The sequence below is a fragment of the Leptinotarsa decemlineata genome, unplaced genomic scaffold (assembly GCF_025532065.1).
Source record: "Leptinotarsa decemlineata unplaced genomic scaffold, Ldec_3_MD MMD2_P_RNA_scaffold_9, whole genome shotgun sequence".
NCBI classification, from domain to species: domain Eukaryota; kingdom Metazoa; phylum Arthropoda; class Insecta; order Coleoptera; family Chrysomelidae; genus Leptinotarsa; species Leptinotarsa decemlineata.
This window is the reverse complement of record NW_027412536.1, coordinates 18,418,786-18,436,642: the sequence shown is the minus strand read 5'-3', so window position 1 is coordinate 18,436,642 and position 17,857 is coordinate 18,418,786. Positions and strand designations below refer to the sequence as shown.

At 33.8% G+C, this 17,857-nt stretch overlaps 1 protein-coding gene across 1 annotated transcript in view; it reads right to left on the bottom strand.

Annotated features, from left to right (window-relative positions):
• Window positions 1-17,108, bottom strand: part of LOC141480582 (histone H2B-like) — a 201,425-nt gene extending 184,317 nt beyond the window's left edge. The window contains exon 1 of the mRNA XM_074170767.1: window positions 16,944-17,108. The gene's annotated coding sequence lies outside the window, so the exon portion shown is untranslated. The remainder of the gene's footprint in view (window positions 1-16,943) is intronic.
• Between the last annotated feature and the right edge of the window lie 749 nt (window positions 17,109-17,857).

The window sequence follows — 17,857 nt, the reverse complement described above, 5'->3', positions numbered from 1 at the left end:
ATTAACGTTATCATTATTATTTCTGCTTTGATAATTATTCATTTCAAATAATGGTGGACGAGCGTTTTGATGTCGTCGAGTAGAACTACATTTTTATCAAGACTCGTTGCTCCGATCGACTTTCCACACGAGTACTTTTATTCATAAAATTGTCCAAGTAACCTTATTTTGTTGAAAAATATTGAAAAATATCTGTCATTTCAAAGTTTTGGGGTGTGGACCATCGGGGGTAGTCCGTTCCTGACTTTGTAGCAAAACAACTGACTCCTGCATGAAAGCTCATCGACGGAATTCATTTGTATAGTCAATTACCAAAATTTGGATGATTTTGAATATTCACTTGAAAAGTTATCAAAGAAAAACATTTTTCATTTTGTAACTTCGAGGGCCCGTAACTTGGTTACGAAGACTTTTAGGAAAAAAAGTTATATGAAGTACTGGTGATATTTTGACCCCATCTATACATTCCCGAGAGGAAAAGAGGAAGTCCAGGGACACCCTGTATATATATAATATATATATAATATATATATATATATATATATATATATATATATATATATATATATATATTATATATATATATATATATATATATATATAGGAACAGAAGTTAATATCGGACATGGCACTCACGAAAGTGGCAAACCATAGACACGTGTTTCGGGCTTTTGGCCCATCATCAGTATGGTGCAGCCAAGTGTAAGGATGGGCAACACTTGGTTACCAAAAGATAGAAATACAAATGCACGGAGCCACCAGCAGGAGCCAACCGCACATTTGTGGTTTCAGTTGATAGATCTTGTGTTTACAAGAAAACTATCAAAATCACCACGGAGGCAGCTATAGCTACCTGCGTGACATCCGGGTCCAGGAAATTAGACAAATATGAAAGTTATTGAGTGTCTTGATATAGGAACAGAAGTTAATATCGGACATGGCACTCAAGAAAGTGGCAAAACCATAGACACAAGATCTATCAACTGAAACCACAAATGTGCGGTTGGCTCCTGCTGGTGGCTCCGTGCATTTGTATTTCTATCTTTGGTAACCAAGTGTTGCCCATCCTTACACTTGGCTGCACCATACTGATGATGGGCCAAAAGCCCGAAACACGTGTCTATGGTTCGCCACTTTCTTGAGTGCCATGTCCGATATTAACTTCTGCTCCTATATCAAGACACTCAATAACTTTCATATTTATATGTATATATATATAATATATATATATATATATATATATATATATATATATATATATATTGCGTTTTTTATTAATATTGTTAATTTATTTGGTACCTACTATGATCACCACGATTATTACTCCGTTTTCATAAGGCCCACCTAATGACTACAACGATTAGGTAAATTACGATATTGCAAAGTTTTAATGAAATAAATAAAAAATGTGTATGAATATTTTAACTAATTGTACTAAGAATTTTTCTTTCATTCTCAACCCTCTCAAAAATTAATAAGCACGCCCCCGATTTGCTGTCAACTGGGCTTACTTCTACTCTCAATCATTATTGGTTTTAGTATAGGTAGAGCGGTAGATCTTAGCAGTGTTTCGCATGTAGGTACTTAATATTCCATTTTAGATTCATTTTAGCTCGCTGTAATTTTTGCGACGGCTTCAATTTGCTTCATTTGTTTTATTTCTTGAATTATTCGAACTTTCCTTGAGATACTATTTCTACAACGTACATCATATAATTTTCTAGGCGCTTGGCACGTTTTTTTGAAAGGAAAACATATTTTTCTCGCTTTAATAGAGGTTGCGATTCATTTGCAAAGAGTTGGCAAAATCTGTTGATTTAGTTCTTGATTTCATTTCCAAAAGTATCTATTGCATGCTGCAAATCATTTATTTTCAACCAGTAGCAATACGTTTCGATTCATGGAAAGCACTGAAAAAAAGAAATACTGGAAATATTAAATCAATGACATTATTCAAAGAAAAGCGTTGTGATGAAAAACTTGTACCCAAAGTTTCAAATAATAAGAAATTGGTTGAACGAAATATTGATTTAGTATTAGATCATTTGAAAGCCCTTAGCTCAATGTTGAATATTTACTCACCCAAAGTTACTACAGCAACCCTCATTATTCAGAGTTGTGTAAAATAATAGGAGAGAACAGTAGCATGAGAACTCGTAAGAAATTACATGGTTTCATCAAAAGACATGCCGATGATTTGAAAGCGAGAATGAGTTTGAAAATGTCAGACGTATCATAGTGAATAACATACTGGAAGTTGATTATTTTACTCTATTTTTCATATATCTCACATATTCATAAGTGAGAGATACCTACACAGGTATTTCTTCGATCATAATGACCTAGAGCTTATACTAAACTTTTATATATATGATTGCATATAATATCAATTCTACTCTAATGCCTATGAAGACTGAGCATCGGTCTCTAAGAAAACAAGTTCAGTATAATGGTGATCTATTTGAATTCAATTGGTCATTCAGTAACATAATTGAATTTTCTAGTTTGATAATTTTCATTGCTTCCAAATAATTCAGATTTAAACGTTAATTTTTTCAATATGTAAAATTTTGAAATCACTGTTGAAGATATGATTTTTTTCTAAATTATATTTGAATTGAATATGTTGAACTTGTTCTTGGATGTGATTCCTAAATGTTCTGCCAGTTTGACCAATATATACCTTTGCCCCCAAAATCTGTAATATTATTATTTATACATTCAATCGAGCGATGGAAAAATTGTTCAGTTTTGTTTTATGGTACTTATTCTTGTTTACCAGAAACATTTTATGAGAAATGAATATCAGTTCGTGTATTGGTCCACAGTCCACTAAAAATTAGAAACAAATTTGTCATTTCATCGAAGAGAATTCTGGAAATATTAACAAAATCTAGGAAAAGGATATGAATTCGAAGACCTGCATAAATTAACAAAAATTATCGGAGACACATAGACTGGCCAGTATAATCTAGGTAGCAAGTTTAAAAACATACAAATTATGAGCGAAGGCTCATACGATTCTTATAGAAAACTGTATTTGAAGGATTTTACAGTGGGTAAAAAAAATACGACTCTCATACACTAAATAATCGAGCAAAAATGATGTATTCCGGTTTTTTTGTTAATAACAATAAAACTATATACATTTGAGGTATGAAACAACAATATTCTAAATGAGGAGGAAATTCCCATACAAAAGTCCCGGATTTTAGAAATGTATCTTCATTATATATAATTTCAATTCAACGCTGAAAATAGGGACCGCCTGTTATTAACAAAAAAACCGGAATACCTTATTTTTCCTCCATTATTTAGTTTATAAGAATCGTAATATTTCACCCACTGTTAAATCCTTCGAATACACTTTTGAAGGGCTCATTCCGAACCTGCTCATATTTTTAGGAGCTTTAATGAATTTTCACATTTTTCAACTCGTTGCCTAGACTAAATATTGTGAAATTATGTGTCCCTACCTAACTGCTAACTAGGTATTAGAGCTACAGTACCTGAAAGCTATAGATTACTAGAAAAAGTGTAACATTTAATACTTCCTGGAAACAATTTTGATATAACAGTTATAGCCATATTTCAAAAATATTTAGACGCATTTACAATCTCGGTGTTTAAAGATTATGAAAATATCTTCACCAGCAGGTACAGAATGAAAAACTGGAAAAAATCTATTAAGATAATTTTAGCTGTGAACACGCTTATTCAGATTCACTTTTTCCATCGTATTTGGACAAAACATTTTGAAAGCAATATTTTTTTTCAAATATATTATTTTTATATACCTAACAATCGATAATTACTTTTTGTAACTAAAATGAACAAATATTTAAACTGAATCCTATCAGATTTAATTTATTCGGTTAGCCTTAATATCATATTCAATCGACTCGTTATGTTGCGGTAATGGACAGCAAAGTGCTGGTTCAGAAAATAGTAAACTTGACTTTATTTTTAAACTCAAAAAAATAAATTAAGTTAAAAATCGGGAAAGACTTCCACCTACCTGATGAAACCGTTCGGAGCGTCTTCGTCAGCTTCTGGAAGGCTTTCAAACTTGCAAAACGTAAATAATAAGCGGGTAATAATAATAAGCGGGTATTCACGAACGAAAAACAACTTCGTCGTCCCTTGCGGTGGTCAATTCAAGACTAACTTCTGATGAAGTTCTGATTCATTACTTCGCCATCACGATGATGGGAACATCACTCTCGCACTTGTCAGCCTCGCAGCTTTGGTACTCTTTAAAATGGGCAAATCAAAAAACGCGGAAAAAATCTAAAAATATAAAAACTCGTTACCCTGTATAAATGAAACTTGAACTCTTTCGAATTTTCCAAGGATTACACATCACGATAAGGTAAAAGTTTAGTATACATTCTGCAATTTCTTCAGTAACGAAACTATTGAAATGTTAGGATATTATATAAACCATCAAATGTGCTTACCTTGTCCAACTGGCCAAACTTTCCTGGTTTTAGTAATTTCAATACAGAGTTCAATACATTCAACAAATAGTTACTAGATATTTCACTTATAAACGAATGTAATTTCACTTAGAAACGGATGTTAAAAGTACACAGAAACAAAGCAACCGACCCGACTGAAACGAACCTTCTAACATCTACAAACTAAACAGACTAATATATTCATATATCCATCAACGTCAAAACAATTCGCAACATTCCTAGAGAGGTAGAGAGGAGGGAGAGAGAGAGAGGGAGGGGAGCAGAGATGAAAGTGGAAGGAGCAAAATTACATAGACTGCCGATGGACGTCTGGGAAAGAATGTAAGAATTGGAGATGTATTTAAATATGGTCACAAAAAAGTTGAAATAGAAATAAAAACAAAGAATTTCCTTAACGAAACGTTTTGTAGAATATTTATTATTATAACGTCATAGTACACTCCGAACACTATAACATTTTCTTTTTCCATTTTGTGATATTCTCCGAAATAACAATTCCATTCGAAAAAAACAAAAAACAACATTTTTTGTTTTCCCCGTATAACACGAGCGAGAGTCCTCGTAAATTTTCTTCGGCCATTGTATTGTTCCTGATGGCAGTTACCTTTTTTCCCCATTCAATCGTCTTCGTATCTGTTACACTTCAGCTTTAGAATATAACAATGTTATCACATGATAAAAGAAACGGCCTGTAGGACAAGTTCCACAGTTTAATTTATATACTCCTAATTTCTCGAATTTGGTTTTGTCCTTATTGTTAATCAACTTTCCCAACAACCTAAATGCAATTTTAATATCTTGATTATTCAAAAATGAAGCTGTTTTTTCTATTTGTCCAAAATATGTTGAAGCTTTATAATTTTGATTAATCTGCTGTTAATCTGCTGTCGCACCCCTACGAAAGGCCACCATCATAAGTCGAAACTGGTGGACTAAGGACTAATGAGGTCTTACCTTCTAACGTGCAATTCCTAACAAGGATTGGACGATAGCAAGTGAAAATCGAAGGTTCAGCCTGGGGCTTCAACCAACGACTCACACTTCGGTCGATTGACTGAGTGACCAAAGCACCCACGTCGAACCGCCGGCTACCGACCGACTTTTTTGGAAAGTATTTTGTCTATTTATTCATCTTTGAATCATTTGTTTACTGCGATATGCTTAATGATATTGAGTTCTGTATTAAAAAGTATCTATTGAAAGAGGAACGATGACTTATCTATGAATAATGGGTACTATAAAATGCTATATTTGTGTTGGCACGGATTACTATGGATTTTCATCGAGTAACGGCCGAATCAACCAAGCCGAAGCGCCGACCAAGGCAAAATTTTGAACGCGGTTCAACTCGAAATTAGATGTTCAAATTTCTAACTGTGGAAATCTATTCTATTTGTATACTTATCTGGTGATGTTTCGAATACTTTATCCGTCTTCGTTATCATACCGACGATCAATTTGATTATCAGTGTCAATGATAATAATAATATCAAATTTATTTACATCAAAAGACGAATCATAACTACAAATTATAATGTTTTGATATAAATAGGTTGGATAAAGAAAATGAATAGAGTCTTTTTAACGTCACCAGATGATACATATTTCGTTCAATATGCAAAAATTTTAAATTCAAGTTAATGACAAATTTGATTTTTTTTTCCAAAAAGCTAATTTATCAAATGCAGTAACTTTTTGCACTTTCTACATTTGTATTTATTTGTGAATTTATTATTCTGATTATTTTATAGATCTGTAGAAGGTAACAATTCTAAATAATAAAAAATTATTTCAAATATAAATTGTCCTTCCCAAAATAAAATTATTATACATCATTATACAGAATATATCAATGGAAAATTTATATTAATACCCCCAGTCCGACGCCTATTAATATTATCTTAAACGTAATATCAGAAAAAACATCGAGCGGTTCTTTTGGCGGTATTTTCGCATTCTCTGTCGTTGTTTTCACGTTCTTTGTCGCATATTCCTATTTTAATTGCTCGTTAGCGGCGTCCTCAAGGGATATAGAGGGTAGGCGTATCTCAATGATTTTGTGAGTGAATTGCAGTGCTATTTGCTTGAGACGACTATGTTGCTTTCTTTGATGTAGCGACATATTTGCATTATTGAAATTCTTTTACTCTCAGACAATACTGAACGAACTATAGTTCGAACGCCCAATGACTGCCGAAATAATGAAGAATCAACCATTAACCTGACGAGCATTATGTTTGTGATTCTTCTACTATTATTGCCTTTTTGAAAAATTATGAATTATCTCCCTATTTTAAAACCAAAAGTGTCCCAAGTTTTGTACCAAATTCAACGAGCACTGTATTTTTTACCCCCTTTCTGAAAATTTTATATCATGAAAATCGTGAATATTAATCCTTTTATTTTCGATTATAGTTCTTACATGATTTTGTATGATGAAAATATAATAATAATGAGCTTGAACTTTACGTTCATTGTTTTTGTGACGACCTGAATCGAAGAAAGGACAATATTCAACATTTTCGTTATAAAATATTTCAGGTACAAAGTTGAAAATACCAGAAATGCAAACATCACGATCCTTAGGTTTTTGGCTCTAATCAATATTATTTCAACAATTAGGTTATGACCTACACAAGATATTACAATAAGTATTCAAAGTATCGAAAACGCAATAACAATAATGGTATCAGAGACATAAATAAAAATAGTGAACCTAAAGTTTATCATTATTAAAATCATTAATTTGGCTGACAATTTGAAACCTACGAAATAGAGACAACCTGTAATTGACGAAAGAGTATTTATACTCTCAATTTCCAAATTTCCATGTGACAAGTATTTGAATGAGCAATAAGAATTACAGAACGAAGTCATTGATTTTTTGTTTCAAGTACTATTTCGATAAGTACTTTATGACCTGCAAAATATGGGACACCTTGTGGTCAACAGAAGACAATAATATTTGGCATTAGAAAGTTTTCGATAATGCAAGAACAATAAGAAAAATGTCACACGTACAAAATATCTCAATTAGATATTTTCATCAACATTAAATTGCAACGTGATGTATAATATACAATGAATGACATAATTAGTTTTGGAAAAAAGATTTCTTGTTTTCATTCTCAATAAAAAAATGTTTTCCAAAATGCACGTAGAAATACCAGAAACGTCAAAATATAATCTTCAGTGAATATATTGGGTTGTTTCAAAAGTTTTGCCCCTTTTAATGCCAATATTTCAACAAATATGTATTCTATTGTATCGTGGTATACAGGGTGTAACATAAGTACGTTAAAATATTTAAGTGACGTATTCCTGAGGCAATTTAAAAAAAAGTCTAAATGAACTTGTGTCCGAAAATGCTTCGTTTCGGAGATACGGGGTGTTGAAATTGAATTTTTTGTTCACTTTTTGAAAATAATAAGTTAATAATTCGGTACCCGGGGTTTTTTGACATGGGAAATCATAATTTCGTATTGATTTTCATGTAACATCAAGAGGGCTATGCGTACGCTGTCATTATTTATTTCAAATTGCCCTAACTTTTTTGACAGTGAACTTTTGGTATTTTTCATGAAAAATTCCCACACCTTTTTCAAGTAAAAAAGGTACACCTCCTCAACAACGCTCGAGGTGATCGTTTTCGAGATATTTACAATTTTCTATATTGATGCATATTACATTATAGCCAAATTTGATTTCAATAATTTTTGTCACTCTCCGCTTGCAAATTGAGTTAATTAAATCGAGAAGGCTATGAAAGTTTGTTTATAGAAGTTCGCTGTCACATTTTCAACTATTAATTGACAAATTCACTGTTTGGAGTCGGCCACGGACTACAAGAAATGTAGACTTGGAGGAGGCGGTACTCGAAGAAATTATTGAACATCCAGAGACAAGTACAAGAAAAATTAGTCAAACTTTAATTGTGAGTAACATGACTGTTTACAGAATTTTAAAGGAACAGCAATTATATCCTTATCATATTCAGCGTGTCCAGGCTCTTACGCTACGTGATTTCCAGCCACGTATCGAATGTGCTCAATGGCTTCAAAGAAAAGTCGAACAACATCCGCAAATTTTATCGAAAATACTCTTCATGCATGAGGCTAATTTTTCAAGAAATGGTATCATGAACGCATATGCGATAACGCAAACTCTTTTCCAAGACAGATTCTCTTTTAATGTATGGGTAGGCATAATTGGGGATTATTTAATTTTCTTCGCCTACGTTTGAATGGAGATGCTTACCTACATTTTTTGGAACACGAGCTTCCCCAACTTATGGAAGATGTTCCCATTGATCTCCGAAATCACTCTTGGTTTATGCACGATGGAGCTCCTGCTCCTTTTAGTGTGATAGCAAGGAATTTTTTAGACGTTGCATATTCCCAAAGATGGATAGGTAGAGGAGGCACTGAGCATTGGCCCCCGAGGTCACCGGACCTCAATCCCGTCGATATTTTCTTTTGGGGACACCTAAAATCACTAGTTTATGCTAGCACATTGAAAACGAGGAAATGTTGAGGGATCGCATCATAACTTGCTGCGAAGCGATAAGAAACACTCCGGGCATTTTCCAACGGGTGCGGAATTATTTGATGAGGAGAGCAGAAGCTTGTATTACTGTTGGGGGTAGTCACTTTGAACAGTTGTTTTCCTAATAAATACATAGTACATAGTACTTCTCCGAATTGTTTTTTTTACAAACTCCGAAATGTGGCACTTTCTAATTGAATAATTAAACCTAACTAATTTTTTTTAATTTGGATTGAATAAGCAGTTCGATAATGCTCACTATAGAAGAAGTCTGTACGGGTATACTGCGTATGAAGTTTGATGAAAATAACTAAAATTGCAAAAAACTTATGACAAAAACCTACCATGTTTTGAAAAATTTCAATGATCTATATTTAGAAAACGAATCATTTTTCGTTAAACATTTTAAAGGAAAAAGTTGTTTATTTTGACGAGATCCACCACATACTTAGTTTCTGTAATGTTCTCAGCAACTTCACTTAGCGCTCTAGGAGCTAAGTAATATGCATCGATACAGAAAATTGTAAATATCTCGAAAACGATCACCTCGAGCGTTGTTGAGGAGGTGTACCTTTTTTACTTAAAAAAGGTGTGGGAATTAGGTTTTTTCATGAAAAGTACCAAAAGTTTACTGTCAAAAAAGTTATGGCAATTTGAAATAAATAAGGACAGTGTACGCAGCGCCCTCTAAATGTTATATGAAAATTAATGCGAAATTATGATTTTCCACGTCAAAATAATCCCGGTACCGAATTTCGTGCAAATAACTTATTTTTTGCAAGTTATTTTCAAAAAGCGAACAAAACAATTCAATTTCAACACCCCGTATCTCCGAAACGAAGCATTTTCGGACACAAGTTCATATAAACTTTTTTTCTTAAAATTGTCTCAGAAATACGTCACTTGAATATTTTAACGTACTTATGTTTCACCCTGTATACTGATCGATACAGGATTTTGTATTCTATACACTGATGCTGTTGATTTTCTCCAAATTTCAATTGTTTGCCTTCTTTTAGCTCATTACTCTATGATGTCGTTGAGCAAATTTCAGCAAAATTTTCTCTTCGAATTCAAATAGAACCAAATCGCTGCTAAAACAGCCTGAAAAATGTACCAGGCATTTGGCAATGATAATGTTAATGGACATAGGTACTGTTTGACGTTGGTTTACGAAACTTTGATTCGGAAATTTCAGCCTGAAATATGAGCCTTGAAGTGGTCAACCTACTGTAATCCAGGACGACGATTTGAGAACCCTGGTGTAGACTGATCCACCACAAACGGTGCATGGGTTGGCGAAAGAACTGGCGTCAACTCCCATGCGGTTTTTGATGCTCCAAAACGTATTGAAAACGTCAAAAAGCTCGAAAGATGGTGCCCAAACTTTAATTGCGTTTGCGCAACCTAAACGATCTTTTTTTGATCGGATTGTCATGTGTGATGAAGTAAGTGGATCCTTCACGACAACAGGAGACGTTCAGGACAATGGTTGGACATCGATGAGCCTCCCAGACACTTCCCAAACCCACCACAAAAATACCATCGTTACTGTAAAGTGTTCAGCGGCTCACTATAACTTTCTGCAATCGGGCCAAATCATCTCAGCAGAGTCTTATTGAGAGGAAATCGACGAAAAGTACCGAAAATTGCGTCAGCAGTAGCCAGGAATTGTCGACAGAAGAGCCCGATCATGCTCACGGCAACGCTCGTCTGCTCGTTTCCCAAATCACCGCCCGAAAATTAAACGAATTGAGCGCTGAAGTTCTACCTTACCCACCATACTCCCAGACCTCTCGCCTACCAACTACCGACTTTTAAAACACTTTCACAGCTTTATCACCGGAGAACCTTCGCCAATCAGGTCAAGGCAAATACAGCATTCGTCGACCTCATCAAATCCCGAACAGTATTTTCAAGCTGACGGAATTAATTAACTTGTGTCACACTGATAAAAGTGCACTGATTCAACTGGAGCTTATTTCGATTAAACTGAATAACTATTTACTGAAATATTACAGTTCAAAACGAACAAAACTTGTGAAACAAGCTAAGGGGGGCGTCCATAAATTACGCGAGGTGTTTAAGGGGGAAGGGGGTCGAGTCAAATCTCATCTAATCTTACGTTGGAGAGAGGGGGGGTCCCGGCGAATATCACGCTTTTTTTTTTCTGATTGAAACAAAAAAAAATTATACTATTTTGGTCCATTTAATCCAGATTGTACATGCTTGAGATTTAATCTTAAGCGTAATCGTAATACGATTAAGATCATTCACTAATTCGTTCGAAAGAAAATAATTTCATTCATACTTCGACGTTCGTTATACATCTACTGACTGTCAAACCACCATATTTTTTTATACCAAATAGCTCAATTTAATCTGAATTTACGGTACAGTGTAGCCCGTCCTTTGTTTTCGCGCCACTGTCAGCCGAACGCGCGACTCGATGAAGGAGAGCGTACCAACTCATATGGACATGTTGGTTCCAATAGTCTCTCTTGAGACCGCGCATGATTCTCCATGTACTGAATTAGAGTAGATATTCTTTTTTTAATCACAATAGTTACGATTTAAGTATTCTATTGTTAAATTTTTATTACACTTATAATTAAACTCTCAGCAATATTGATTACTAGTCTTAACTAGTCGTAAATAAAAGCACGAAGCAATTTTTTTTCTTTTTACAGTAACCATCCAACGTGTTTACGTAAGAAACCCACTTTTTGAAAAATCTCACGTGAGATTGGGGGATGGGGAGGGGGTGGAGTAAAAAAAAATCTGTTTTTAAAATCTGTTTTTCCGTTAATCAGCTGCCGCCCCCATACGAACGACAACTCTCACGACATCTCACCAGCGGGGGAGGGAGGGACAGAAAATTAAAAAAAACACCTCACTTAATTTATGGGCGCCCCCTAATATATATAACTGAATTATATCTCTTGCAATATTTTGGTGTATGAGAATGAAACATAATTTAATTACTCTAGCGTTTGTTTTCACACGGGTAGACATTGGAAGTATGTCAACCGTGAAAATAGTAATGTATATTTAGAGGCGAGGTAAATCCAGAAAATTTGTATTTTGAAATAAATAAGAAATACAAATCTCTCAACTTTCTTACAAACTCGGTAATACACATCCTGTAAGTGCTGTTGGAAAAAATTACCTATTCCAGTTACACTACGGCGAATATTACATTAGATCAAGCAGACAAATGCAAGTTTTTTCACAGAGTAAATGTATAAAGATTCTTATTGTAGAGGTGCAGAAACTTACTGAAATATTATATTATTAAATATCCGCCGTGACATTTGCCAAGTAGTTGTTTTGCGCGACAAACATGTGGCATTGTTTACTTCCGAATTACAAAGCAGGTATAGATGAATGTTTCAAAATTCTGTGGAGACATCAAGGATGACTCACACTTCTATCTTTTATCATTCGTAAATTAAAAAAGGGAGACATTAAAAAAAAGTAGAAAATAATTAACAAATGTTAAAAAAATATTTTTTTTCAAACAAAAAAACGAATGAAAATCCCAAAAAACATTTTTCCATAGCTCTTCATATATTTTTTTTATTTCAAAAATAACCGCATCAACCGCGAAGGTTTATTAGCGGAAGAACAATTAGGTATATTTTATGTAATATATGAATAGATTTCAAAAAGGTTAGTTCAAGTTCACCACGTCTAGGGCAGAATTGAGATCACTGGGAAATCTTGCTTCTTATCTTTCATATTCAAAAACTGGCACTCCAGGATAATGTGTTTCGCAATGTTGATTACACCACAAATATCACACTCCGCAGCATATTCTTTCTTCTTTAAGTGTTGATGTGTTGGTCTTGTGTGTCCGATTCTGAGGCGAGCAAGAATGACCCGAATGGGCGAATTTTTAAAAAGACTTTACATTTTTCCAATATTTCTTCATTAAAAACAATGATCTTATCAGTACGCTTTTTACAAATAAAACATTTTAAATTTGTTTTATTCATCGTGATTTATCTGTTTATAACCTTAAAATTAAAATTTGTTCATTAAATAATTACAGCACTAATTTAAAGCAGTTCAAACTATATACACAAATATTTACACAGTCACATATGCACGTACGTACATGTTAAATTTCAAAAAAGAAATTAAATTTTAATAAAATTCTTAAAAAAGATATAAAAACACTGGATAATTTTTCACGAGTCTCCGAAAATAACTGTTGTGAACACAGTGCCGCAAGTAAGCTGGAAACACGAGGTTTCTCAATAGCCAATCACAGCGCGAGGAGCTCGGGCCCCGGCAGCTGCCAGCATGCCTCAATTAGCTATCCTTGTCGCACTTACGGCTGCGCGTGAGACTTTTTGTTGCGCTTATTTACAAACTTTATTAACGTCAAATAATTATTTATAACCCGCAAAATCGTCAGGCAATTCGCAGGTATTACTAAAATTACTTAATAAATACGTGATTTGAATTTCTGATTGCCTAAAGAATATTTTTTGGTAATTTAAAAAAAATATTTTGGAGACGTCAGTTAATACTTAACAACCGACTAAAACGTCAGGGATTTTTTTGAGTTCTAAAAATTATAAATTAAAAGATAAAAAAAAATTCAAGTTGCCAAAAATATAACTTTTTGAATTTTTTTTTTGCAAATGTTACATGCTGCGCAGTAGCGAAATAACCGCTAATTCGCTAAACGACTTTCAGGACCGGATTCACCAATTGACAAAATTATAATTTTTCGCAATTTCAGCTTGCCTAAAAAACCTTCCCAAAATTCGTCATTAGCTCTCCGACTAGTTCTGGAAGCGCATGTCGGGATTTATCTCGCGTATTCTATTTGATTCCATGGCCATCCATCTTTCTTTCCAAATGTTTGCTATTAGTTTTTTTATGAAATTAAAGTAATCTGAGTGGGAAATTTGTAACAGTGTTACGGAAGGAGTAAATGTAACATTGCGAGCGACTGCATCGCCTTTCTCATTGCCTCTGATTCCAGTATGGGAAGAGTATGGGAAGGTATCCAGATTAGTTTATTACATTTTTTATTCTGCATTAGCTTGGATATCCTCTCCTTTACACGGACAAGTAGTGAATTTCTTGAGTATAACTGTCTGATTCCATGAATTGCGCTGAGAGAATCGGTGATAATAACAGAGTTGCCTTCCAGTCTTTCACAGTGTGCAAGGCTTGATCTATGGCGTATAATTCACCTGTATAAACACTACAGATTGACGGCAGACGGTAGGCAAGCTCTGTATCTCTTGTAATGACGGCTGCTTCCACACAATCAGAAGATTTCGAAGCATCTGTGTTCAAGTGATTGTATTCCTTGTAGTTAGAGATTATTTCAGAGGTAGTTTTTTGGATAAAACTTGGTGTGATATCATTTTTCCTGTGGGTGGAGAGTTGGGTGTTACAGAATGGGATCTTTATGGTCCATGGTGGTGGAGAGCAGGAACCAAGGTACATGACATTATTAGGGACTACAGGATTATTAGGAATTTTTTACATTTTTGCGTAGAGTGGTAAAGCACCTTCATTACTCTGATTGAAAAAAAGGGTAAATATGTTACTGAAGGTATAGTGATAGGCGGGGTTGTTTATATTATCAGAAATTCTTGCAACATACGTCATGGTCATGTATTCACGGCGAAGATCATATTGAAAAACAAATCTCAAGTTATCTGGTTTACTTCATTTTACATAATTTCAGTTCGCTTGCATTGAAAATTATAACTGAAGTGGAATTCAATTCGTTATTTCACACAGAACAATTAACTCTAACAAATAATTTAAAAATTATAAGCAATTTATCCGAAACGACTAGGTACTTTTCCCAAACACCGAAACTGGAATTCTCTCATCGACACTAGTTTCATCAACCCACTTCGCGTCTCCATCTCGTGGAAACGCCAACATGGTTGGTGAAACTCGCGTTGAGAAGAGTATTGCAGTTCCGATGTTTGGGAAACAGTACTTGCTTTGAATGTATTCTACGTGTAAAGTTCCAGTTTAAACCTCATGCGCATCGTTTTTTTAAATATTTTTTTAAAAGAATCGTTGCAGATATTCAAAATTTGAAAAGAGAGACTCAGAGAATAGAAAATTTTCCAAAGAAAAGTCTTGCCTCCCAAATCTGTAAGATCAATATTTATACTTTCAATCGGGCGGTGAAAATATTGTTCAGTTTTTAAATTGTATCATCCTGTAGAAATGCGTTTTCTTATCTAAGAATCTGGAAATTCCAAAAACCTCATTCAATCCGGTTCAAAACAAATAATCTGTCCATTTTATTACAAAGATTTAAGAGAGTTTTACGATATATCCAGGCATTCAAATTCCTCATCTTAATACTTATTCTTGTTTACCAGACACATTTCATGAAAAATGAATCAGTTCGTGTATTGGTCAACAGTCCACTAAAAATTAGACAAATTTGTCATTTCATCGAAAAAAAAAATACTGGAAATATTAACAAAATCTAGGAAAAAGATATGAATTCGAAGACCTGCATAAATTAACAAAGATTATCGAAGACACGTAGACTGGCCAATATACTAGACAACAAGTTTAAAAACGTACAAATTATGAGCAAAAGCTCATTTGATTCGGAATGAGCCCTAGTATTTGAAGAATTTTATAGTGGGTAAAAAAATACGATTCTCATACACTAAATAATCGAGGAGAAATGAGGTATTCCGGTTTTTTGTTAATAACAATAAAACTATATATATTTGAGGAATGAAACAACAATATTCTAAATGAGGAGGAAATTCCCATAAAAAACTCCTGAATTTCGGAAATGTATCTCTATTATTTATAATTTTAATTCAACGCTAAAAATAGGACCACATGTTATTAACAAAAAAACCGGAATACATAATTTTCCTTTGATTATATCGTTTGTAACAATCGTAATATTTTACCTATTGTTGAATCCTTTGAATACATCTTTGTAGGGCTCATTCCGAACCGAACAAATCCTGCTCATATTTTTAGTAGCTATAATGTATTTTTACGTTTTTCAACCTGTTGCCTAAACTAAATTTCTGTCTCCCTACCTAACTGCTAACTGGGTATTAGAAAGCTATACATTACTTGGAAATGTGTAAGATGTACTTAATTCTTTTTGGAAACAATTACCTATACCAATTTTGACATAGCAATTGTAGCCATATTTTCAAAAATGTTTAGGGGCATTTACATTCTCGATGTATGAACATTATGATAAATATCTTCATCAGCAGATACAGAATGAAAAACTGGAAAAAATTAATGAAATCACTTCAAGAAAATGTATATATTGTCACAACGACCGCTGTGGGAGAAAATTTTAGCTATGCACACGCTTATTTAGATTCGCTTTTTCCATCGTATTTAGACAGAACATTTTGAGATAAATACTTTTTTCTATATTATTTTTATATAACAAATCAATAATTATATCTATTACTTTTTGTAAGATTGAAATTTAATCCTGTCAGATTTTATTTATTTGGTACGTCTTGATATCATATTCAATCAACTCGTTAATTTTAAAATGACTTACTACTTTGCCATTCTGGAAGAGAGAGAAAAACATGCAAACTTGCACTTGTCAGTCTCGTATTCGGTTCTAGTTGAATTTATTTTTTTTCGGTTGATTACAGACATGCAGTCAAAATTCGTCGGAAGGTTTATGCTATTCATATGTCGAAAATGTCAAAAATTCCATAATATGCCACCTCTATCTCAGAAGCTTTGGAACTCCTTAAAATGGACAGAAAAAAAACGCGAAAACGATTGAAAAATATAGAAACTAACCACCCTGTATAAATAAAACTTGAACCTTCTGCAATTTCTTCAGCAACAAAAGAATATAGTCCTGAACTATTGAAATGTTATGATATTGTGTAAACCTTCAAATGTGCTTACCTTGTCCAACTGGCCAAATTTTCTGGTTTTAGTAACTTCAACACATGAAACAAATAGTTACTAGTTATTTCACTTATAAACGAATGTAATTTCACTTAAAAACCCGGATGTTAAAAGTACACAGAAACAAAGCAACCGATCCGACTAACGAACCTTCTATGAACCAAACAACAAACGAACTAATAATCCATCAGCATCGAAACATTCCTAGAGTTTAAAGAGAGGGGCGCAGAGATGAAAGTGGAAGGGGCTAAATTACACATTCTTCCATACCTAGACTGCCGATCGACGTTTGGGAAAGAAGGTAAGAATCGGAACTGTACCTATATAACAGTGGCGGGTTCAAAGGATTCTTCAAGAGGATCCTGCTCACAAAAAAAAGTGGAAGTGGAAATGGAAATAAAAACAAAGAATTTCCTCAAAGCAAGGTATAATATATAGGTACCGCCGAAGTATTGTGCATACTTGAAGTGTCGGCGCTCTCAAAGGCCAAAATAACAAATAAAGAGAAATGAAGCCACTGCCAACTAGTCCACGTGGACTGAAGAATTAGCGGTTCGTATTGGATAATTTTTACTAACCGACTATTATGATTGGCTGAAGAGTCTTAAAATTAAATTTTATGTAATGTTACGATGACGAATAGAATGCGAGCCGTCGTGTTGTCAATGTTCAGTTCAGGACTGATCGCGATTTGAGTGTTGAAATTCGATATTGGTAGTTTCGAGGGAAACAAACGATTACAGACAACATGACCGAAATTCCTTTCTCAACTGTATGTAAAATAATCAAAAACAAACCTTATGAACGCAAGACGCGATGTGATACGGGATTACCAAGATTTTCAGATGTCCATCTAATGAAATCATTGAAAAAAACAATATACGACTGTTATAAAAGCAATGAGATTCCTA